General features: G+C 43.9%; 1 long non-coding RNA gene across 4 annotated transcripts in view; it reads right to left on the bottom strand.

Annotated features, from left to right (window-relative positions):
- Window positions 1–24,869, bottom strand: part of LOC110124441 (uncharacterized) — a 233,423-nt gene that overhangs the window by 157,220 nt on the left and 51,334 nt on the right. The gene's annotated exons all lie outside the window — the stretch shown is intronic.

Here is a 24,869-nt window from a genome sequence, read left to right as displayed (position 1 = left end):
GCCTTTAAAAAATGTAAAACTTTTGACAATTCAGATGACAAAGGAAAGGGTAAGCTTGGTACCTGACCTCTGTTTCAAGCAGATTCATTGCAGGCTACTTATTTGATAGGTGAGGTAGAGATAAAGAAAATGAGATTTTTATGTGATGATCTATCACTCTTCTTCCCTATCAGATCACTGTCTTTGCTGACCCTCAGATTGAATGCTTGGCACAGCAATTTAGAAGGAGAAGACCTCTTAGAAATAATCTACTCCAGTGGTTGGCATCCCAGGACACCTTGAAGGATAGTCTTCACATAACCTTTCACTATTTCTAAACTTATATGTGTGTCAAGGTAGCAGAGAGTCATGAAAACATTATTTCTTTGCCTTTGATTAGAACTTTAAAAACTGAATATGCTAAAACTTTGGACATCTCCTGCTAGGTTCTGGCCAGCAGCTATGTTTCTTTAATTGATAAAAATGAAAATAAAACCACAATGGCCCACAGTCACACTCAGAGTCCATGGCAGAGTTCTGATTCCCAGAGCAGGGTTTAGTTCCATCATGCCATCCCATCGTTTTCTTGGTGTTTAGGTCAAAGACAAATCCTGTTTCAAACAAACTCATCCTGTGATAAACAGTTTCAAACCACACAGCTTGAATTTCAATCTAATAATTTTTTGCTCAAATTTCATTGTGAAGAAAACTTAAGCTACATTAAGCTAAATTTAAAACCAGATCAGTTGCCGTCAATAGACATACTATAAACACTGTGATGGAATTCCAGCTCACTGTGGTTGCCTACCAGGGCTCTGAAGCCCAGCCTCTTCACTCTGTTAAGAGAGGGGGACAGAGAACAGGGAGGAGGGTGATTCGGAGGTGCTGGAGTGGCGTTGAAGGAAAATCAACCCCGAACCATGGCTTTCTCTAGACTTACTCAGAATATAGAAAGGCAATACGAAAAGGAAATAATTTTCTCACAAAAATTCTCTCATATTCCTGCTCCCTTCAACTCACAGGAGAAATACCACACACAGAGATTGTGAAAGAAGTCAGACACGGATCCTCCACCCCATCCACTATTCTCACTTCCCCAGTTTGACCAAGAGCCAGCTCGTTCTCCTCTTGGATGAACCATCTCTACTTCTTCTCCATAGCTTACTGATCCTTTATTCCCTTTGCCGTCTGATTCCAGGCCCTGCCTCTGCATTACTGGTTCTCGAGTTGTGTGTTCCCTGCTGGATGGTGGGGAGGCAGGGAGTACTTTGAATCTTAGAGGAGGAGAGTTGATAAAGGTGATGGGGATGGGTAGAGCCACTGCTCTTAACCAGGTCCTATTCCTGTTCAATAATCCAGGTTTGTTTAGTCCTTTAGTTCTTCCCATTCTGCACGGTGCTGTGAGAATGCAACTAAGCCTAAATGCTAATCCTGACCCCGACAAAGCCCTCTGCCCCTTCCTCCCTTCCCCCTCCTTCCTGTCTTGCTGCTCCTCCATAATAAGCAGGGTGCTCCAGTCTCACCCTTGATAGCTTTTGCTCAGCCCTGCCTTCCTGAGGCATTCGTAAACTGTAATAATACTTTTTCATTCAGCATGTAGGTTAGTGAGGTTATTGAACTGTCCAACATTTTTATCCTGTTCACCACCTTACCTTGGTGAATTCTGAAAATTTAATCATCCAAAGTCAACCAGAATGTGACTATAGAAACCAGCTTACCTGTTACCTGAATCTTCTCAATTAGTTCCTCCTGTTCCATGTCCCTTGTGTCTGTTTATGCTGCAAAGCCCTGATTATCTAAAATTCCTTTACCCAGAACCTCAGTTATCTGCAGTGAGGGTGTGTTACTGAGTGTGTTTTATTTACTTTGAAAACTGTCTGGCTCATCTGAACCCCTGCTTGTCCAATTTAATTCAGTGCTTGCCTAGGTTCTTCAGATCATTGGGGCTCTGGGGATCTGAACACCATTTTCTCATTGTTTAACTTCTGCAGAATAACTTCAATTTCAGTCTTCCTTTCTATGGTGGAAACACATGCTATGTTATCTGAATCCTACAGTTGTTCCACTATCTTTGTTCCTGCCTATTTTTAAAAAACCCACATTAAAAAATAAAGAATTGGATTTTTTAAGCTCCTTTGGTATTCTGAGGCAGCACTGCCAAAGGGAAATGATGCTGCTTTGCATTTAGAGACCTGCTTCTTGGCTTGGCTCTACAGTTGACTGTGTAACTTAAAACAAGAGCAAATTTGGAAAACTCAGCAGTGGCCACAGGACTGCAAAAGGTCAGTTTTCATTCCAGTCCCTAAGAAAGGCAATCCCAAAGAATGCTCAAACTACCGCACAATTGCACTCATCTCACACTCTAGTAAAGTAATGCTCAAAATTCTCCAAGCCAGGCTTCAGCAATACATGAACCGAGAACTTCCAGATGTTCAAGCTGGTTTTAGAAAAGTCAGAGGAACCAGAGATCAAATTGCCAACATCTGCTGGATCATCAAAAAAGCAAGAGAGCTCCAGAAAAACATCTATTTCTGCTTTATTGACTACGCCAAAGCCTTCGACTGTGTGGATCACAATAAACTGTGGAAAATTCTGAAAGAGATGGGAATACCAGACCACCCGACCTGCCTCTTGAGAAACCTGTATGCAGGTCAGGAAGCAACAGTTAGAACTGGAGATGGAACAACAGACTGGTTCCAAATAGGAAAAGGAGTATGTCAAGGCTGTATATTGCCACCCTGCTTATTTAACTTATATGCAGAGTACATCATGAGAAATGCTGGGCTGGAAGAAGCACAAGCTGGAATCAAGATTGCTGGGAGAAATATCAATAACATCAGATATGCAGATGACACCACCCTTATGGCAGAGAGTGAAGAGGAACTGAAAAGCCTCTTGATAAAAGTGAAAGAGGAGAGTGAAAAAGTTTGGCTTAAAGCTTAACATTCAGAAAACTAAGATCATGGCATCTGGTCCCATCACCTCATGGGAAATAGATGGGGAGACAGTGGAAACAGTGTCAGATTTTATTTTTTGGGGTTCCAAAATCACTGCGGATGGTGACTGCAGCCATGAAATTAAAAGACGCTTACTCCTTGCAAGGAAAGTTATGACCAACCTAGATAACATATTAGAAAGCAGAGACATTACTTTGCCAACAAAGGCCCATCTGGTCAAGGTTATGGTTTTTCCAGTGGTCATGTATGGACGTGAGAGTTGGGCTGTGAAGAAAACTGAGCGCCGAAAAATTGATGCTTTTGAACTATGGTGTTGGAGAAGACTCTTGAGAGTCCCTTGGACTGCAAAGAGATCCAACCAGCCCATCCGAAAGGAGATCAGTCCTGGGTGTTCATTGGAAGGACTGATGCTGAAGCTGAAATTCCAATACTTTGGCCACCTCATGTGACGAATTGACTCATTGGAAAAGACCCTGATGCTGGGAGGGATTGGGGGCAGGAGGAGAAGGGGACGACAGAGGATGAGATGGCTGGATGGCATCACCAACTCGATGGGCATGAGTCTGAATAAACTCCAGGAGTTTGTGATGGACAGGGAGGCCTGGCGTGCTGCGATTCACCCGGTCGCAAAGAGTCGGACATGACTGAGCAACTGAACTGAACTGAACTGCACTGGGCTTCCCTGGTGACTCAGTGGTAAAGAATCCACCTGTCACTGAAGGAGACATGGCTTCAATTCCTGGTCCGGGAAGATCCCACATGCTGTGGAGCAAATAAGCCCATGCACTACAACTATTGACACTGTGCTCTAGAGCCCAGAAACCACAACTGCTGAAGCCCACATGTCCTAAAGCCTAAGAAGCCACTGTAATGGGAAGGCCATGCACTACAACAACGAATGGCCCCCACTCACCGCAACTAGAAAAAAGACTGCACAGCAATGAAGATCCAGCACAGCTAAAAACAAATAAATAAATAAAATTATAAACAAAAAATAAGGCCCCTAAGACCTCACATATTTCCATTTCTCAATCAGCCTGTTGGGGATAATAGTGTCCAGGCTTCCTTGTTATCTGATGTTCTGTAAATAATAGAGTGTAGCTATAGAAAAATTCAGAGGGGTAATATTCTTTTTATAACTCGTCTAGAGAGAGTTATTCACAATTAATTAATAAGTAATCTAGAGCATGTGTCCTTCATAATTATTTTTGTAATATCTCACATTTGGCAAAGATTAAGATTGAGAAGTATTAATGGAAAACTAGCATTGGACTGAGGCTTTTTGCTGGACAATATGGAAATGTTGATTCCCATAAAATGAGCACCCTCACTCTCTGTGAACACTTCCCATAATAGAAAGGAAGAGCACTACTTCTAGAAGTTTTCATTATTGAACATTCAGTTAGATATTTCTATCTTGAATTAGGCAAAAAATATCCCATTGGGGAATATCATTCAGCCATAAAAAAGAACAAATACCATTTGCAGCAACGTAGATTGTAATACTGAGTGAAGTAAGTCAGAGAAGAGACAAATATCATATGATATAGCTTATATGTGGAATCTAAAAAAAGGTACAAATGAACTTAATTACAAAACAGAAATAGAGTCAGATATAGAAAATAGATAGTTAACAAGGACCTACTGTATAGTACAAAAAACTCCATACTCTGTAATGACATATGGGAAAAGATCTAAAGAGTGAATGTGTGTGTGTGTGTGTGTGTGTGTGTGTGTGTGTGTACGAATGATACATTTTGCTGTACAAACTGAAACTAACACAACATTGTAATTCAACTATACTCCAAAAAAACTTTTTTTAAAATTCCATTAGGAAATTTTCACCTGATTTTCCTACTACAATCAAGATACCAATCATTTACCAAGCACCTACTATATGCAAAGTCGTATCAGTCATTTAGGTTTACAGAGATAAATTCAGCTTGGTTTATGCACTCAAGATCTTTGCAAATGCTCTACAAATAAAGAGTCAAATGCAGTTTTGAATATTTTAAAGACAGACACCCTCTACTTCTGGCTAAGCTGAAGTTATAGGAGACTAGTCTTAACCCTCCTTCATGGAACAACCAAAACAATGAGCAAAATCCATGCAACAACAGTTTTTATGGCACTGGATATCAGGCAACAAAACAACAGTGATTTCCAAGAGATAGGAAACAACTAATTGTTTCTATAAAATGAACCCTACAAAAGCTTATTGCCTGGAGAGAGGTTTCAGGCTGTGGTAGAGGGAAGCAGAATCCAGGCAGAGGAATCCAGTGGATTCTCTGAAAGAAGTAGACATGACAACCAGAGTTTGTAAGATAGGCTATTCAATAGGAGAGAGCTGCAGAGAACAAGAGACGTCTACAGAGCATCCTCCTTGATATTCCACAGAGTGTAGTGATCAAGGAGTGCACGTGAGGAAGCTGCCCAATGAGGAAGGTACCACCCCCCAAAATTAGAGGGTGCAGGACCGTGAATGTTGCCTGTTTCCACCAACCAGACTGGAAAGTCTCATAATTCATGGGGCGCTGGGTACGACACTCAGAAGGCTCTTTTCTCAGTAATGAAAAATAATTCACCCTAGACTAAACACATTTCTGGTTCTACCTAACAAATCTTAAAAACAAGACCCAGAAGGAGAAAACTGTTTACAAGCAATTTAACTGCATCCCAGAACAAAGCTCAAGAATATTTATAGCAATACAAAAATAGCCAGTAACAAAGGAAAATTCACAAAGTGTGGCAGTCAGTTAAAAATGACCTGTTATGCAAGGGAGCAGGAAAATATGACCAATGCTGGGAAGAAATAGCAGCCAATCAAAACCAGTCCAGAACTGACACAGATGTGAGAATTAACGACATTCAAACAAGTGTGAAGACTGTATTACAGGTGGTCAACTAGTGAAGTACAAATATGAAAGATATTTAAAAGACCCAAACTGAACTCTAGTGATGAAAACTACAATTTCTGAGATAAAAATTACACTGAATGGATTTAACCACAAATTAGATATTGCAGGGTAAAACCTTCAAGGAATTTTAAGAAATAGCAGTAGACACTATGCCCAGTTAAACACACAGAGGAAAAAAGAATTTTAAAAAGCAGAGACTTTCTGATCTTTGGAACAATTTAAAGCAGCCCAATATTCATGTAATTGAGGTCTACAAAGAAAGTAAATAGGAGGATTAAAATAAAACTGAAGCCCAAGTACAGGACACATAAAGAAAACTAAAACAAGGAATATTATAAACAAATTGTTGAAACTAATAAACAGAGTAAAACTAAAAATCAGAGGAAGGCCAACAACAAAAGGATGACAGCAGTAGCTCCTCAGAAACAATGCAACTGAAGTGAGCTAGAGGAATAGCTTTAAGCATGAAAACTTGTCAACCTAGAATTCTATACCCAGTGAAAACACCTTCCAGAAATTAAGACAAAATATAAAGACTTGTTAGACATACAGAAGAAGACAGAATCTGTCACTGGCAGATCCATGTTATCAGTTCTAAAGGACGCTCTTCAGGCAGAAGGGAAAAGATACCAGATGAAAATCTGCATCTCCACACAGAACTGGAAATGATTATAACACAGATAAGTATATCAAATTTTTAAAACTTGATTAAATCTCTCTAAAAGATAGCTGACTATTTAAACAACAAAAACAAAGTAAAGTAAGGTTATAATATACATATAAAGGAAATGTATGTCAAAAATAGCACCAAGCCTTAAGGGGAGAAATAGATGTGTTTCACTGTTAGGTTCCTAAGCTCTGTGTGACGTATAGTATAACAGAACAATGAGTTTTAGCTAAGAAGACAACAAAAGAGATCAAAGGGGATCATAAAAAATACACAACCTAAAAGAAGGCAAAAACAGAAGAAATAGGGAACAAGTAACAGATAGGGGAAAAAATAGATCTTGTCATCCACTCAGGACACAAAGAAAGGACACACTACATCACTCTCTCCAGAGTAAATAGCCTCCCCTTACGTGGAAATACTGCCAAAGCCTTATCTGAGGCAAGTACTTCAGGAGAAGGTGCTTTTCCTCCTCGGGATCTGACCTTGTCCTCCTGTTATTACCAATAAGCAGAGACAGGTCTCAACACAGCCTGATTCAGGAAAAGTGATGTGTCCTCCTTGTATACCAACAGACTTGCAAGACCTGGCAAATACGTGCTGGCAGAAACCAGCAAAATACACATGGAAGTGCATCTTGAGAGGGTTGGCAAGGGAGACTTGCCTATAAATATGGGTAGGAAGAATTCACTGATATGGGAGCCTGCTTTCTTTACTTAGGATTTAACATCCTGGCAAAAACACCAGAACCTAGTCATAACACACTGCTGGCATGACTCTGAAGATTGGATATATCAATAGGTCACAGTGAATAAGGCACAGTTGCTAGAATGGCACTGGTGGACTATCCAGGAAGGGTCAAGGAAGGATAGAAATGTTAAATTGGATTTATTAGTGAGAGCAGAGAACTCTCCACCTCTCTATATTCCCCAAGAGGTCCCAGAAGACATCCCATTGACTTAAGCAATAAGAAATACACTGATGAAGAGAACGCTGGCATCTTTTGAGGAATTCCATAGTAACTTTTCCTATGAACTGGAGTTAATAGGAGGAGATGCTGCCATGGGTCTAGGCTCCTTATCATCAACCAAAATAATAGGATTCTGGAATGTCAGAGGCCAAGTGGCAATTCTTAAGTGAAAGTAGGATATGTGATTACTACACAAGCAACAAGGCTGGAAGGTGCTTTGGTCCTCAGGCATTTAAGATAGTGGCTAAAAAGCCAGAGTGCTACCAGTGATGAAACAGATAAACAGCCAACTAGAGTGGCGCTTAACCTACACAACTGTGTTTTAAAAACTGAGAGCCCAAACACACTTCAGAATAAACTGAATATGTCCATAGACCCATCTTTGGTTATCTCCCCATTCCCCAAATGCATGATTTGGGTTGATAAGCAAAGGAGCTGGCATCATCCTCCCCTTGGTCCCTGACCTACAGAGTTAGAGACAGCCATGAGGATAGGAAGGGCTAAGTGGACACAATCCAACTACATGAAAACTATCCGACCCCAACCCCCACCAGCCAGGAGAGTAAACCCAAGTCAACACTTCATCCTGAAGAGAACTGGTGTCACCACCAAAGACAAAGTATTACTATAAAGGGGTGATGTTCTCTATCATATCCCTGTGTAATTCATCTGTACGGGTATTGAAAAAGTAAACTGTCAGATCATGGTGGATGATAGTGGACTACCACAAAACGAACAAAAGCTCCTGACTGCAAAATTCAGACTTAAATTGAAGAAAGTACAGAAAACCACTAGACCATTCAGGTATGACCTAAATCAAATCCTTCATGATTATACAGTAGAAGTGACAATAGATTCAAGGGATTAGATCTGATAGACAGGGTGCCTGAAGAACTATGGACGGAGTTTCATAACATTGTACAGAGGGCAGAGATCAAAAGCATCCCCAGGAAGAAGAAATGCAAAAAGGCAAAACGGTTATCTGTGGAGGCCTTACAAATAGCTGAGAAAAGAAGAGAAGTGAAGGCAAAGGAGAAAAGGAAAGATATACACATCTGAATGCAGAGTTCCAAAGAATAGCAAAGAGAGATTTAAAAAAAAAAAAAAAAGCCTTCCTAAGTGATCATCGCAAGGAAATAGAGGAAAACAATAGAATGGGGAAGACTAGAAATCTCTTCAAGAAAATCAGAGATACCAAGAGAATATTTCATGCAAAGATGAGCACAATAAAGAGCAGAAACAGTAGGGACCTAATGGAAGCAGAAGATATTAAGAAGAGGTGGCAGGAATACACAGAAGAACTATACAGATAAGATCTCAATGATCCAGATAACCGCGATGGTGTGATCACTCACCTCGAGCCAGATATCCTGGAGTGCAAAGTCAAATGGGTCTTAGGAAGCATCACTTCAAACAAAGCTAGCGGAGGTGATAGCAATTCCAGTTGAGCTATTTCAAATCCTAAAAGATGATGCTGTGAAAGTGCTGCACTCTATATGCCAGAAAATTTAGAAAATTCAGCAATGGCCACAGGACTGAAAAAGATCAGTTTTCACTCCAATCCCACAGAAAGGCAGTGCCAAAGAATGTTCAAACTACCACACAATTGCACTCATTTCACATGCTAGCAAAGTAACGCACAAAATTTTCCAAGCTAGGCTTCAATAGTATATGAACCAAGAACTTCCAGATGTTCAAGCTGGATTTAGAAAAAGCAGAGCAACCAGAGATCAAATTGCCAACATCCCTGAATCATAGAAAAAGCAAGAGAATTCCAGAAAATAACATCTACTTCTGCTTCATTGACTACACAAAAGGCTTTGACTGTGTGGATCACAATAAACTGTGGAAAATTCTTGAAGAGATGAGAATACCAAACCACCTTACCTGCCTCCTGAGAAATCTGTATGCAGGTCAAGAAGCTACAGTTAGAAATGGACATGGAACAACAGACTGGTTCCAAATTGGAAAAGAGTATATCAAGGTTATATATTTTCACCCTGCTTATTTAACTTATATGCAGAGTGCATCACGCGAAATGTTGGGCTGGATGAAGCACAAGCTGGAATCAAGATTGCAGGGAGACATATCAATAATATCAGATATGCAGATGACACCACCCTTATGGCAGAAAGGGAAGAAGAACTACAGAGCCTCTTGATGAAAGTGAAAGAGGAGAGTGAAAAAGTTGGCTTAAAACTCAACATTCAAAAAATAAAGATCATGGCTTCTGGTCCCATCACTTTATGGCAAATAGATGGGGAAACAATGGAAACAGTGACAGACTTAATTTTTGGAGGCTCCAAAATCACTGTAGATGATGACTGCAGCCATGAAATTAAAAGGTGCTTGCTCCTTGGAAGAAAAGCTATGACAAACCTAGACAGCATATTAAAAAGCAGAGACATTACTTTGCCAACAAAGTTCCGTATAGTCAAAGCTATGGTTTCTCCAGTAGTCATTTATGGATGTGAGTTGGACCAGAAAGAAAGCTGAGTGCCAAAGAACTGATGCTTTTCAACTGTGGTGTTGGAGAAGACTCTTGAGAGTCCCTTGGACTGCAAGGAGATCCAACCAGTCCATCCTAAAGGAGATCAGTCCTGGATGTTCATTGGAAGGACTGATGCTGAAGCTGAAACTCTAATACTTTGGGCACCTGATTTGAAGAGCCGATTCACTGGAAAAGACCCTGATGCTGGGAAAGATTGAGGGCAGGAGAAGAAGGGGACAACAGAGGATGAGATAGTTGGATGGCATCACTGACTGTATGGACATGAGCTTGAGCAATCTCCTGGAGTTGATAATGGACAAGGAAGCCTGGCATGCTGCAGTCCATGGGGTCACAAAGAGTCAGACATGACTGAGCAACTGAACTGGACTGAACTGAGTCCCAATAATCTCACTCAGCTAGATGTGCTATTCTACCAAAACAGATCAACATAGCCTCTGGCACTCCATATGTTGCTATTGATCTGTGAGAATGTGCTTTTCATCTCCTTGTCAATAAACAGGACTAAGACTAGGCCTTATTTAAGTGGGAAGGACATCAGTACACATTCATAGTCTTGCTTAAGGCTATATGAAGCCTCTTATACAATGTCGCAAAACAGCCTTCAGTGATCTTAATTGCTTTTGCTGCTCCATAAGCATGTTGGAACACTGTATTGATGCCATCACACAAATTTAACCTGGTAAATAGAAATAGCAAGTTGTGTGTCAGAGGAATGAAACCCTGTGAACATGCCACAAACCACCGGATCAGTGACATTTCCAGGAGCCCAATGATCTGGGGATGCTACAACTTTTTGAGGTAAAAGACAAGATGTTAGATCTTGTACCTTGTCTAGCTTTCTTTTGCTGCATAACAAACCACCCCAAAACTTAGAGATATAAAACAACCACCACGTCACTGTGCTCACAGATTCCATGGGTCAGGAATTTGGGCAGGACACACCAAGAAAGTCTTGTCTCTACTTCTTCCAGCTTTTCTAAATCGGAGTTCCATGATTGGATTAAGTCCCAATGCCCAGAGGCATCCATTTGTATCTATGCAATGAACTGATTTCTCTCCTGTGTATCTAGAATTGTATTAGCTATGTGCCATATTTGGGAGAACTCAGAGAATAGTCACTCCAACCATTTTCTCTCTCCTGTGGCTCAGACAAGGAAACTCAGTTGGAAAGCTGGCTAAAGCCTTAGGTGGGGAAACTGAAATGGCAGAAAGTGACTTGAACTGGATTGGAATCTTCTGAAATCATCTTCACCTATTTCTAGTTTCTAGGCTAGATGACTCGAAGGCTACTAGGCTCAGTGAGGACTGTCAATTTAAACACCAACACACGGCCTCATCATTTGGCTTGGACTTCTTCATAGCATGATAGCTTCAGGGTAAGTGAAAGAACAAGTGTCTCAATACACGGAAGAAGCTCCATGGCCTTTTATGACTCAGCCTCAGAAGTCAAGGAGATAGGAAAATGTGGAGAAAGTCATGTAGAGAGACTGACAGTACTGGTCACATAGCAGCCAGATCTCTGGTTATCACTGATATCCAGGCCCATCGGAGTATGTACCCTGCAGGGGCAGCACTGAATCACTGGGTGAACTGGATGTCCTGTGGATGTCAGCCAGCCTCTCTCCCTAGCTGCTTCAGGACTGACATGACACAGGAGACATGGGTCAGAGATAGAGGGTCAGCCAGCATGGCCCCAACCACCTGAGTGATGTCTCACCAAGACCAGTCTAGCAACTGCTGTACTGAATGAATTCCTGTCACATAGAGAAACCTCCATCTGCACAGGCATCCCTAAAGGAGGCCAGCCAGTCACTAAATAGTAGGTTGCTTTCCACCAGACATCCTTTTATCCTTGAAGCAGTGACTTAGTACCAGAAAGAGACAGGGTTAGCCTTTGTTGACGCAGTGCCTCGGCCAGCACCACCATGGACTTAACCATCCCGACATATGTGCACACCTGGATGCTGGAGGAGTCAACACCCCAGGGGCCATCCTTGACTGGTTGGTCCCAAGAGCCGGGAAATGATTCTCTCTTCCATTCCTTGAGAAGATGGTCTTCCAAGGTCCAAGCTGGATGGAGCCCCATTTGACCACACTAGGGACCAGGTTGATAACGCACCTTGTACTGGCTTGCCTCCCGTATTTTTTGATGGCTCTTAATCTCCTGTTCCTGGTGACTATGTTTCCCAAATAAACCACATACATCACCCTCCTTTCTCAGGTCCTGCTTTCTGAGGGAACCCAGGCTAAGACGCTCTCCCAGACGTATTCACAAAACACACTTTTTCGGCGAAATGAGAGGTCCATGTACTGTAATTCAAGCAGTCTCCACTCACATGAGCACCAAGGTGTCTTTTGGTTTACTTGTTTGCTTGCTTATTTTTAGGTTAAAAAAAAGAGTTTGGAAAACACAAAAAAATCAGGTTCCTGCTTAGCTGTTGTAGACTATGCATGAATGTGATACCCATCACACTGGTCTTCAGGCGGGCTGTGCAGGTGGTGCTCTGCACAGGGGCTTGGCTAAGGAGTGGGTGGGCCTTCATTCACACAAGCAGAGTCCTAGCACAGGCTGCATCTGCCCAGAGGAAGGAGTGTGTGCATGTGCGCTTCATCACTCAGGCATGTCTGACTCTGTGAAACCCTCTGGACTATAGTCCTCCAGGCTTCTCTGTACATGGAATTCTCCAGGCAAGAATGCTGGAGTGGGTAGCCATTCCCTTCTCCAGAGGATCTTCCCAACCCAGGGACTGAGCCTGGATCTCCTACATTGCAGGCCTCCCTGGTAGCTCAGCTGGTAAAGAACCTGCCTGCAGTGTGGGAGGCCTGGGTTTGATCCCTGGGTTGAAAAGCCCCCTGGAGAAGGGAATGGCTACCCACTCCAGTATTCTTGCCTAGAGAATTCCATGGACAGAGGAACTTGTCAGGCTACAGTCCATGGGGTTGCAAAGAGTTGGACATGACTGAGCGACTAAGCACAGCACAGCGCAGCACTCCTGCATTGCAGGCGGATCCCTTACCATCTGGGCCACCAGGGAAGCCCAAGGAAGGAGCTTCCTAATTCCAGAAAGGGACAGTCAGCTCACTGAGCCATGGGCCTTGGAAGTGCTTCCACACACAGAGGGCACATTTTCTTCTTCTGTCTTTTAGTTCATACCTCTTTATTTATTAGAAATTCTTGAATATCTTTTGGAGTGTTCACTGTTCATAGCATATCATCTATAATTTGCCTATCTGTATTTGACCAATTTTTTAAAATTATTTTTTATTGGAGTATAGCTATTTTAAAATGTTGTGTTGGTTTCTGCCCTATAGCAAAGTGAATCAGCTAAATGTATACATATATCCCCTCTTTTTTGGATTTCCTTCCCATGCAGGTCACCATAGAACACTGAGTTCCCAGTGCTATATAGTAGGTTCTCATCAGTTATCTATTTTATACATTGTAGTGTATATATGTTAATTCCAATTTCCCAATAAGAAGGGCACATTTTCTAATCATCAGAAAATCATCCTATGAACCAGCAAAATGCAGCATTCACCCTACTCCCACATCTGCTACTCAGCTCTTGGTGTCCCCACGTTTGGTTCAAAGCTAAGCACATTTTCTTAATTAATTAAATGACTCAGAACACAGCTCAGCACATATTTTAAAGTTATCAGGTTCAGAAGCTTGAGAAAAAAATATTTTTGTAGTTCGAAGGAATATTAGAGATCATCTAAGGCTAGGTCAACCCCTACATTTCACAGATGAGGAAACTGAGTCCAGACCTACTTTTCCATCACCTCCTCCTCCCACCAGACTGGATGCCAGGGTCCAGCCAGTACGCAGCGAGGTAGCATCAGTGACTTAGCTCAGTCTCAAGTAAAGAACTGCTGTTGTTGACTAAATAACCCCTTTCCTGAAAGCAACTTCATGAAGATAAGTGAGAAAACAAAGCAGCAATCAACACTGTGCAAGCTTAAATACACATTTTTCTCTTGTGCATGATGTTTTTGGAGGAATTGCTTTTTTTAAAATGAACACTAGGCAATCTCCTTTGACTTTGGTTACTAGGCATCTGTAAAATTGAGAAAATATTATTGCATTCATATTATTTCATTGTACCTTGAATGCCAGGCCAAAAGAAAAAAAAAGAATAAAAGAAAAAGAGATTTGCTGAATAGCCATTTGATTGTGTTTTCAACAAGCCATGGACATTACATTGGGGCCTTTTGACTTGCTGGTGGCACAGCTTTGAGCATGTTCTGTTGTAGTTTGTAACTGATCACATTTCACTGTAAAATGAAAGATGAGACTGACAAAAAAATCTAATTATAAAGCCACTATTCAAGAGGAAGCCAAGAGAGAGATGCAGGTAAGCTAGTTTCCAAGACATGAAATAGAGAGTAGGAGAGACTGCTGTGGCCCAGGCTTAAAGAATTCATGAGTTACAGTGTGAGTTCTGTCAGTTACCTCAACATTTGTGCTGACTTGACCTCATGACCTCGGCCAGGTGATTGCCTCTGACCTTTCTCTGGCTAATAGAAAAAAACCAATGATGGCAACTCTGCTGGGCATCCCCCATCCTCTTCTTTGGCCCAGAGCAGGCAACTGAGCCGGAGCACACACTTGCCATGGCTTGCCAGGGTGTAGGAATCAGAAACTGAGGGCTCATAGGCTGTGAAAGTTGGACTATAAAGAAAGCTGAGTGCCGAAGAACTGATGCTTTTGAACTGTGGTGTTGAAGACTCTTGAGAGTCCCTTGGACTGCAAGGAGATCCAACCAGTCCATCCTAAAGGAGATCAGTCCTGGGTGTTCATTGGAAGGACTGATGTTGAAGCTGAAACTCCAATACTTTGGCCACTTGATGCGAAAAGCTGACTCACTGGAAAAGACCCTGATGCTGGGAAAGATTGAGGGCAGGAGGAGACGGGGACAACAGAGGAGGAGATGGTTGGATGGCATCATCGACTCGATGGACATGGGTTTGGGTGGACTCCGGGAATTGGTGATGGACAGGGAGGCCTGGCGTGCTGTGTGGTTTATGGGGTCGCAAAGAGTCAGACACGACTGAGCAACTGAACTGAACTAAGGCTGACCTGAGCTCCTCAGTTCCCACAATTCTGCTCTCTATTCTAACTGATCTCAAGGGATATGAGACTGAGGAACAGGCTACTGACCTGCCCCAACCTGCCAACTGCCTTCTGCCGGGGGACTACACACCTGGGGGAAGTGAGATTTGAAGGATGGACAGGAGTTCACAGATCATCACCTGTACAGTCTTCCAAAACATCAGGGAATTGTTTTGCATCTTAGGCAGGCAGAGAATGGATCAACCTCAAGCCCAAGGTGATCGTGCCACCTTCATAAGTAGCAAGGCACGAAAGAGTGGGTCCTTTTGTATAATATTGAACCCTACTTCCTGGTTAGAGCCCTATTTCTGTTGCTTATCTGCTCTGTGACTTGACTCAGTTACCATCAATGCTACCAGACATTACTGCAGCTAACATCTCTGTACCTCAGTTTCCTTTTGTGGGAACTGGGGAAAATAACCACTAACAAGAATTGAAACTTTCAAATTGTGATGCTGGAGAAGATTCTTGAGAGGCCCTTAGACAGCAAGGAGATCAAAACAGTCACTCTTAAAGGAAATCAACCCTGAATATTCACTGGAAAGGACTGTGGCGAAAGCTGAAGCTCCAATACTTCAGCCACGTGATGCGAAGAACTGATTCACTGGAAAAGATCCTGATGCTGAGAAAAACTGAAGGCCAAAGGAGAAGGGGGCGGCAGAGGGTAAGATGGTTAGATAGCATCACCACCAACTCAATGGACATGAATTTGAGCAAACTCTGGGAGACAGTGGAGGACAGAGGAGCCTGGCATGCTGCAGTTCATGGGGTCACAAAGAGTCAGACACAATTTTGGGACTGAACAACAACAAACCACTAACAGTTACTGGCTGCTTGCTAAAGCACCAAATCCAGTTCAGACCCCTTTACTTATGTTTATTCATTTATTCCTCATAATGACCTCATGAAGCAGACACTGTAATTGTCCGCATTTTACAAGTGAGAAAACCAAGTCACACAGCTGGGAAGTGGAAGAGGCTGGATTCAAAGCGCAGTGGGCTGGCTGCATTATTCATGCTCTGAGCCACTCAGTGGAGTGGGAACGGTGTTACTTCCTTCACAGGGTTGTTGAGACTTAATGAGTTGGTCATACAAAGTGCTTAGAGCCGGCAGTGCCGGCCACCTGGTGAGCGCTCAGGAGTCATGGGCTGCCGCTATTACTCTCATTCTGCTCTCATCGGGGGCCGATGAAGGAGACACTGAAGTGCAAGAGGACACGGGAGCAGAGATGGGCCAGCAGGAAACAGCAAGATCATCATGACTTGGGTCTTCCTTTCCCTGGAAGTCCCCTTCCCCAACCCCCCTGCCCCAGGCAGCAGAGATGATATTACTGGGATCCAAGAATGCACCATTTTATCTCTGTACAACATTCCACAAAGACTTTCTGTGCTCACGTGGGCCAGGTGATCTGTGATCCCATCTCCAATGCTTTTGAGGCTCTGAGCTCAGGCAGCAAAATCAAGTCACTCACTCCACATAATAGCTTTAAGAGGTGCTTCCTTTCTGTTTCAGTGTCCTGGCTAAGAAATACCCATTTTCTCCAGAGAACTGAGACCAAGCTTGGGGCGGGGAGGGCCTCTTCTCCTTGTGTTTCTGCATATCCCCCATCACCAGGCCCATTTCCTGCCCTCTTGGCCCTCTTCTTTGCCCCAGGAGGCTAACCTCTATGTATAGTTTAGTTGGATTCCCTTGTCAGCAGGCTTCCAGTTGGGCTTGGTCAGTGGGAGGCATCAGTAGATAAGAGAAAAGGCAGGAGAACAGGATCAGAGGGGACTTCCCTGGCAGCCCAGTGGTTAAAACTTCACTTTCCAACACGGGATGCGGGTTCAGTCCCTGGTCAGGGAGCTATGATCCCAACATGCCTCATGGCCAAAATCAGAGCATTAAAAAAAAAAAGAACAAAAGAAGCAATATTGTAATCAGTTCAACAAAGACTTTTAAAATGGTCTACATCAAAAATGAATAAATAAATTTTTTAAAAAAGAGAAAGATCAGATCAGAGCTTCCCTGCTTCACTGGTGTCTGACAAGCGCAATGACCTTCATGATTACAGCTTCCATCAAGGGTCCCCTCCTCCCCAGCCCCAACCCTGGGCTCTAGTAACTACTTCCTCCTCTAGACCCTGTGCCCTAAGGGTGCTCACGGCTTCTTCCCACTGTTCCTAGTGTCTGGGTGCCTAGTCACCCTTGCTTGCTTCCCTCACCCACGTCACACCATTGTAGGCTGTGGCTTAATCAGTACTCTACATCTCCACCATTTGGTTGAACTCAGGTCCCTGCCAGGACCTTGGCCAATATACCTGTGGGCATGGGGACCCTTTTACCCAGGAAGCCCAGAGGTAGAGCTGTACTTGTTCCATTATTGATTGTGATATAAGTTAATCTGGGTGTAAATGCTGACTCACACTTTGCTAATGTTGATGAACATTAAAATTGGAAGTGACAAGGATGAGAAAGAAAACAAACAGTACACATACTCTCAGCACCAAAGATAAACGTTATTTTACCATGCACATTTTTCTTGTCGCAAAGGGATCATGCATTGCTTACTGGCTTAAATATATTCTGAATAATTTTCTTCATCAGAGAATATACTTAAACACGAATGAATTCACTTCTAATATGTCTAATTCCCAGGTTGTTCAGTGGGTAAAGAATCCGCCTGCAATGCAGGAGATGCAGGAGACTCGGGTTCAATCCCTGGGTCAGGAAGATCCCCTGGAGAAGGAAATGGAAATCCACTCTAGTATTCTTGCCTGGAGAATCCCATGGACAGAGGAGCCAGGCATGCCATGGTCCACAGGGTCGTAAAGAGTCAAACATGATTGAAGTGACTGAGCACACCTCTAATTCCTAATGGCTGCATAGTATTCTACCTAGGCCAGTTTCATAGTTTAATTAGTCAGGATTCCTTTTAAAAACAGTCAGCGGGGTTGGAAGCGGGTCGGGGCGGGGGGGTGGTTTTCCCTCCCCCAACACACACATGAGAATGCACTGCGTCTGTGGGTGCACATGAGCTATTCAGGGCCTTTTCCCTTATTCTTGTGCCCAGCCAGCCCCGACCCACTGTGCCAAGCTGACCCTGACCCTCCTGTGGCTCAGACAGTAAAGCATATGTCTACAATGCGGGAGACCTGGGTTCGATCCCTGGGTCAGGAAGATTCCCTGGAAAAGGAAGTGGCAACCCACTCCAGTACTCTTGCCTAGAAAATCCCATGGACGGAGGAGCTTGGTGCAGGCTACTGTCCATGGGGTCGCAAAGAGTTGGGCACAACTGAGCGACTTCACTTCAACAAACATTTAGGTTAGTTCCAATTCTCCTTGTTATAAATACCGCTGCCATAAACATCCTTGTACGATACAAAATACTACTTAAAAATGCAACACAATAAACTGGGGCTTCCTGAAGCAAAACTGCCTGTCTGCTGCAGCAGTATGGTCACTCCCTCTCAAGAGATAATAACATCAGCCTTCCAGGCCTCCCACTGATGTTGCAAGGTTCAACTGAGAAAATGGATATGCAAGTTCTTTACAAGCTGTGAAGTGTATGGGCTGGTTTTAATAATGCCATCTTCTTCTTTCACAACAACCCTGCAAGGCAAGCATGGTGCATACATCCTCAAGGCACATGGTACTGACAATTTTAGCAGACATAAAGCATGGAAGGCTTCCTTTTAGGCTTTTATATATTTATTTCTCTTTAGCACAACACAACAAAGAATTTTTGTGTAAGGAAAGCAGCCTTCCTGTACTAGAGTAAACTAGCAGCTGGCAGTACATTCAATCAGAGTATTAACTCATTGTGTCCCTTCCAGAGGGCTGTTTCCAACAATTGAAGGAATCTGAGTTGCCTGAAAGCTCCCCAGGGCCCTGAGGTCCCTCACCGCCAATACTGGTTAGCCCAACTCCTGCCACTGATTAGTCATAACGACCACTATCTGGTCCTTTCCTGATAGTCTCTTCTACAAAGCACTTTGGCTAACTCTGCTTGATTTAAAAAACTGAGCAATAGTTTAGTTTTTATGGACATTTTTACAGCAAATATAGAAACTACACTGACACCTCATATAAAAACCATCCCCTTGCTCAGAAGAAAGCACTCTGTTTGGGACAAATTCTTGACTTGCCTTCTGAATGTTTTCTGCTCTTGGTAAGGCAATACTGTTAAAATGTCAAACACAGTTTCCTGGAGAAAGAGTCTTAGGCAGTTTCTAATTCTTCATGAAAGGTGCTCAGCAAGTTTTAAAAATCTGACTTGGATCATGCCTAATGTTATTTGTTAATCGGTGTGAGAAGAAAAGGTTTCTATATGTTAAAGTGGTTTTGTTCCACCAAGGTGAATGAGGTTCTGGGGTTTGAAAATGCTATATGATTGTTTGCTTTCTATTGTGGTTTGGTTTTTCAACAAAAATTCAATAAAGGGGACGTAATCCTACTTTATAATGTCAAGAAGAGTTTTTACCTTAAATCCTCAGAATGAAGAAAAGACGCAAAGCCTTCTCTCTCTTTTGTCAACTACTTGGTCATTTTCATCTCTTCTGGGAGGGACATAAAGGGGGCACAGGACACAGTGTTTATGTAACTAGCCTCCACAGTAAGAGAGGCCCACAGCTTGTTTTCTGTGTGAATCGAGGAAGCACCTGCCACCTCATCAGCCAACCTGATCCAGGGGTCTTGGCAAGGAAAGGTCTGCGTGCCTCGCACAGAGATACTGAAACTGCTTTTGTTTCCTTCCTGCCTAATTTTATCTCTGCAGTCATTTCACTGTTTCCATGGGTTTATTCCTTTCCATCACTACTTCTGTCCCTCCTTTTTTTTTCTTTTTTTACAGTCATCTATTCAACCAAAGAAAATGAATAAGAAAAATAATTGTGATAGTGAGAAAAAAAAAAAGACTCAAAACTGCCATGTGTGAGACCCAGGGGAGTCTCTGATTAATTTTCATTTTCATCATTTAGTTCCAAGCTTGGCCTGATTCAGTAAATGTGTGAATAAGTCTGGTCATGCACTGGATTTCCTTGCAGCTTTAGGAAAAAAAAAAAAAGAACCAGCCCAAGTCTCTTTCTCACCAGGACAGTCTCCTGAAACGCAAGAACTATGATTCCATGTACAAGGGGTCCTGATAGCACAGCGGGAGACCTTGGTCATAGAACAATTCCCAGAGTGGGAACTTTCATGGATTTTAGAAAGCAGCCACCTAGCACTAAAAGCATCACATTGCAGACCAAAGCGTCCATTCCTTTGTTTCTGCCTTCCGTGTCTTTTCTTGGATCCATGACTCCTACCCATCTTGTATGCCCAAAATACGGACTCTGAAAAAAATAAAGTAGCAGATAGGTACAAGGGTTAGAACCCCGAGTCTAATTTGAAAAACACCACCATCGTGATAATAGTACCACAAGTACTTGTGAAAATCCTAAAACACGGGGAGCTCACTGTATGTTGGGAACAATCAGGAAAGCCCCATGCAGGCAGCAGCAGAGGTGAGCTGGACTTGGACAGGCAGGAAGATTGGATGGGACTGAACAAGATGGGCAGGGCGAGAAGAGATGAGCGTTAGGGGAGTACTAGCTGACAGATGTGAGAAGGTAAGCTGGAATGGGCATGTTAAGGAAAAGCTGAGTCTGGCTGAAAGAGTTTTCCTGAAGAAATCATGGCATCTAGGGGAGCATGCCATTAGGAGCCAGTTAAGTCACTGGAAGTCTAAGTGATTTGGACTGGATTCTACAGGCCACAGAAAGTCACTGGACATTTTTAGGCAGAAGAGTGGCAGGGGAAAGCTGTCTTTAAAGAAGAGCAATGTGGCCCTGATAACCAACATGGATGCCAAGACTCCAGCGAAGCCCAGCCATCAGCCTTGAGGCCTGGGAGAAGATGCTGGCCATGGCAATGGAGAGAGAAAAAATGAATGACCAACACTGGCACAGAAGACTTGACAGAACTCTGGGAGCTGCCCGGCATCCTCTCAGGAAATACCTTATGGATAAAGCCTTTTCTCTTTTGGTAAAAAAAAAAATCTGCCTAATCTATTCCTTTAGTTTTCCCTGAGAGTCTGATCAATAATGCTGTGCTAAGGTGTTAGGAGCAGATGATGACTTAAAATAGGAGCAAGAGAACATGCAATTGACCAGTGACGAGAAACATTAAGCAGTAGGCACACTGTGAAAACTCACTTCTCATAGAGTTCCTTCAGAATTCCAGTAAGATACAGTTTCCAATAGAACAAAACCAAAAGAACTGGATGGGGTTTGGGGGAATCGTACGAGAAGCTGTTTACTCTAGATTTTATTTCAAGCTGTGGCATGTGGCTTGTGGTTGACTGCTGTGACACTAAGAAAGCAAGTTAGCCTGGATTAAATATCAGTTTTCTGCTTTCCAAATTACCTTGATTGCTCAGGGTCCTTGCCCTTCACACATCTGGCCTCCAGGAATGAGTCATTTAAAGTGGCACCCCCAAACAGAAGTTTCTGTTCTCTTCCATTGCGCTAATGTGTACTCTGCACTTGGACTGCCTGTTAAACAAATTAGGAAAATGGGAGTATCTAAAGCAGCCATGCAGAATTCCACAGGCACAGGGTCCGAGCGAAACTCAGCCGGGCCAAAATGACCTCAGGCATCTGCCAAGGAGAAGAACCTTGCTTCTAAGAATGTTCTGCAGCCTTCTACATCTCCTTCCCTGACAGGCATCAGTGGTGTGACAATTAGGTGTGGTGGGTGGGCATTTCTGTGGGCTGGCAGCCTATTTTAACTTCCAACTGTGGGAGTGAGCTTTAACTCTGTGCTAAAATTAGGGGAATCCAGCAACTCCTGTGGTTATTTCAATCAGTTCCCACTTATTGAGTAGCAGCAGCACAGTTAAGTAATAACATGGTAACCTTGCCAAGACATAAATGAAATGCTGAGTGTTGCCCAGTTGGATCTGGAATCACTTCAATGATCTAAGTGGAGAACCAAACCAACAAAAGAGCTGCTGGCACCTCTGGGTTGGGGCGAGCTGGGGACATGGCTAGTGTCCCCAGAGTAGTTCTTCTGATGCTTGGGGAAAATGTAAGGGAGAGGAACCAACTGGCCTGGGAGTCCACATCTCCTTGAAGAAACATCAGGAGTGAGGTTTGGTCAGGGAGCCTGGGTTTGATCTCCCCTCGCAGAGACCATGCAATAGTGACTCACCGCCAGAGCCAGGGCACCCAAGTAGACCTTGGCCCCAGTGCTGGGGTTCACACCACAGTAACGAATGTAATACCGACCTAGAGAAGCAGCTTCTTGCGCTGTGCTGTGCACAATACTGCCCTGGCTGGCTCTGCATTGAGAGGAGGTTTTCCTCTAGCTGAGAAAGAAAGGGGCCAGGAGGCCAACACCCAGTTCAGACCAGGTGGCCAAGGTTAAGCGGAAGAGGAAAAGGCGGCAGATGGCAGGACCAGAAGCCTTGAAGAAAGGTTCTATTGAGGATGTTAATAGCACTAAGGGGCTGATCACCCCCAAACCATCCCCACTGGACTGGGGTTAGAGTGCAGGGGAGGGGTGGAGGGAGACCTGGGGTGGTGAAGCTCATTGGTAACACACTGACCCGGACAGACCCCAAGCTTGTGGATTATGCAGGGCTTTTCATTTCACTGCCCCACGCTGTGTGGACCCTCTTCCTCTGGATGGTTAGGCTGATCGGAGTTCAAGTCCAGCCCACCCTCCAGGGGCAGAAGTTACACAAGGGCGGGGCAGCAGGTGACAGGACGCCGGGCAGCCGTCACACAGTCTGCCTACACACACATCATTGCGATTTAGCCCTTCTGAGAACCAGGGGAACAGGAAAGAAGGAAAAGGGAAATCAGCCGATGGTGCCGATGCCTTACTGTGGCTGTCAACTCTGGATGCACTCCAGAGTTATCTAGGGAGCTTCTTAAAAATACTGACACCTGGACCCTACCAATTACCTAGGTTAACTGGTCACAGGCAGGACTTGAAAGTGTGAAAGTGTTAGTCGCTCAATTGTGTCCGACTCTTTGCGACCCCGGGGACTGTAGCCCGCTAGGCTCCTCTGTCCATGGAATTCTCCAGGCAAGAATACTGGAGTGGGTAGCCATTCCCTTCTCCAGGGGGCCTTCCAGATTCATGGATTGAACCCAATCTCTCACATTGCAGGCAGATACCTTACCATCTGAACCATGGCTTCGGAATTGTTAAATCTCCCCTTGTGATTCCAGTGAGCAACAGGCATGACACACACCACTTCAGCCTTTCCTGCAGAAGTCAGGTAAGGGAGAAGACTGAAGCTTGGACTAACAGAAAGTATGGGCATAGACCCCCGGAGTTTCCAGGTGGAGTGCCCTATTATAGGTGACCAGGCCAGCGTCCCTCATCCCTTAACTGAGAGTCGACTCACCTCCACACCTTCCGAAACCCCTCCTCCCTGCCAAACACACCTGAGGCCAAGCAACCCTCAGTGGAACACAGCTGACTGCCTGAAGGTCACCTTATGTGGGGCTGATTTCAATGATCTCTTCTATTCTTATTCTTATCGTTTGAGTTTCAGTAGAAAGGCACAAAGAAAATTTCACATAATGTAAAAAAAAAAAAAAAATCTGAGCACCAGCTGTATTATTGGATGGAAGATTTGGTCAGGCTATACTTCAAACAATGAGGAAGCCTGCTCAGGTCAGAGGGGCAGAGTTCAGCAGCAGTGAAGCTCCTCTGTCCTTTGGTGACCCCTAGAAGCCCACCTGTCCCACGTCCCATGCCCTGTACACCACAGCATCTTTCATATTCTAACAGTACCAGGAGTTAAAAGCAGAATGCCTTTCTTTGCCTTGTGTTTGAACAATTGCCTTCACTGCTTCATCCTGAAATTGGGGCTCTACTGAAAAGTTAGCAGCTTTTGTTTCATTAATTAATGAATTAATGTTTTCATCCAACAAATCTTTTATTAAGTCTATTGCTTGCCAGGCAGTGTGGGGTTCCAGGAGAGAGAACAGCCGGGCAGATGCAGCCTCTGCTCCCCCTTCACGGGAACCTTCCCTGCGGAATCCTACGAACACACGTTAATCACAGCGGTGCTCCCCCTGGGCCTGAGCTGGTGGGAATCTTGGGGAAGAGCGGCTTGAGCTAAGATGGGAGGGTGAGGAAGGGTGGACTGTGGGAAGGCTGGGGGCTGGGAGGATGGCCCAGGCAGAAGAGGACGCACAGGCAGAGAGGACACCAGTAGGAGGAACTGAGAAGAGAGCTGTGCGTGACTGAGGCTATTAAAATGCGTTATCATCAGCCTAAGATCAACAGAAGGCCCTCAAAATGTGTTTACCGGTCCAGGGTCCATGTAAAGATGTCAGAAAGAGCTTCCAAATTTGGTACCCTCCTACCCCAAATTCATATCATTTCTTCCCATTTAAAACATGGAGATCTTCTCTTTGAAATGGCAAAATCCTTGTTAAATACCCAAAGGCCTGTATCATTTCTTCACTCAGGTATTCATTCTACAACTATTCCCAGGCACCCACTATGTGCTGGGCACTGCCTCTTGGCTACTGCCCGTATAGAGCTCACACCTAGGGAGAGGTGCAGACAGCAACAACAGGTGAGTTGCCAGGTTCCCCCACATCACCCCGAGAGCTCCCGATATTCCCAGTGCCTCCCTGCACCCAATCGTCCTCAAACTGGCATTAGCATGCACCAGGTGAGACCCGGGCAAATAAAACAAGGCCCCAGCTCTTACCAGCCCAGCGACAAGGCCAGTAACACGTAACAAAAACATACGCACATACAAAAA

The sequence above is a fragment of the Odocoileus virginianus genome, chromosome 14 (assembly GCF_023699985.2).
Source record: "Odocoileus virginianus isolate 20LAN1187 ecotype Illinois chromosome 14, Ovbor_1.2, whole genome shotgun sequence".
In the NCBI taxonomy this organism is placed as follows: Eukaryota; Metazoa; Chordata; class Mammalia; order Artiodactyla; family Cervidae; genus Odocoileus; species Odocoileus virginianus.
Note: the sequence above shows the minus strand (reverse complement) of the source record. Positions and strands in the feature narration are given on the sequence as shown.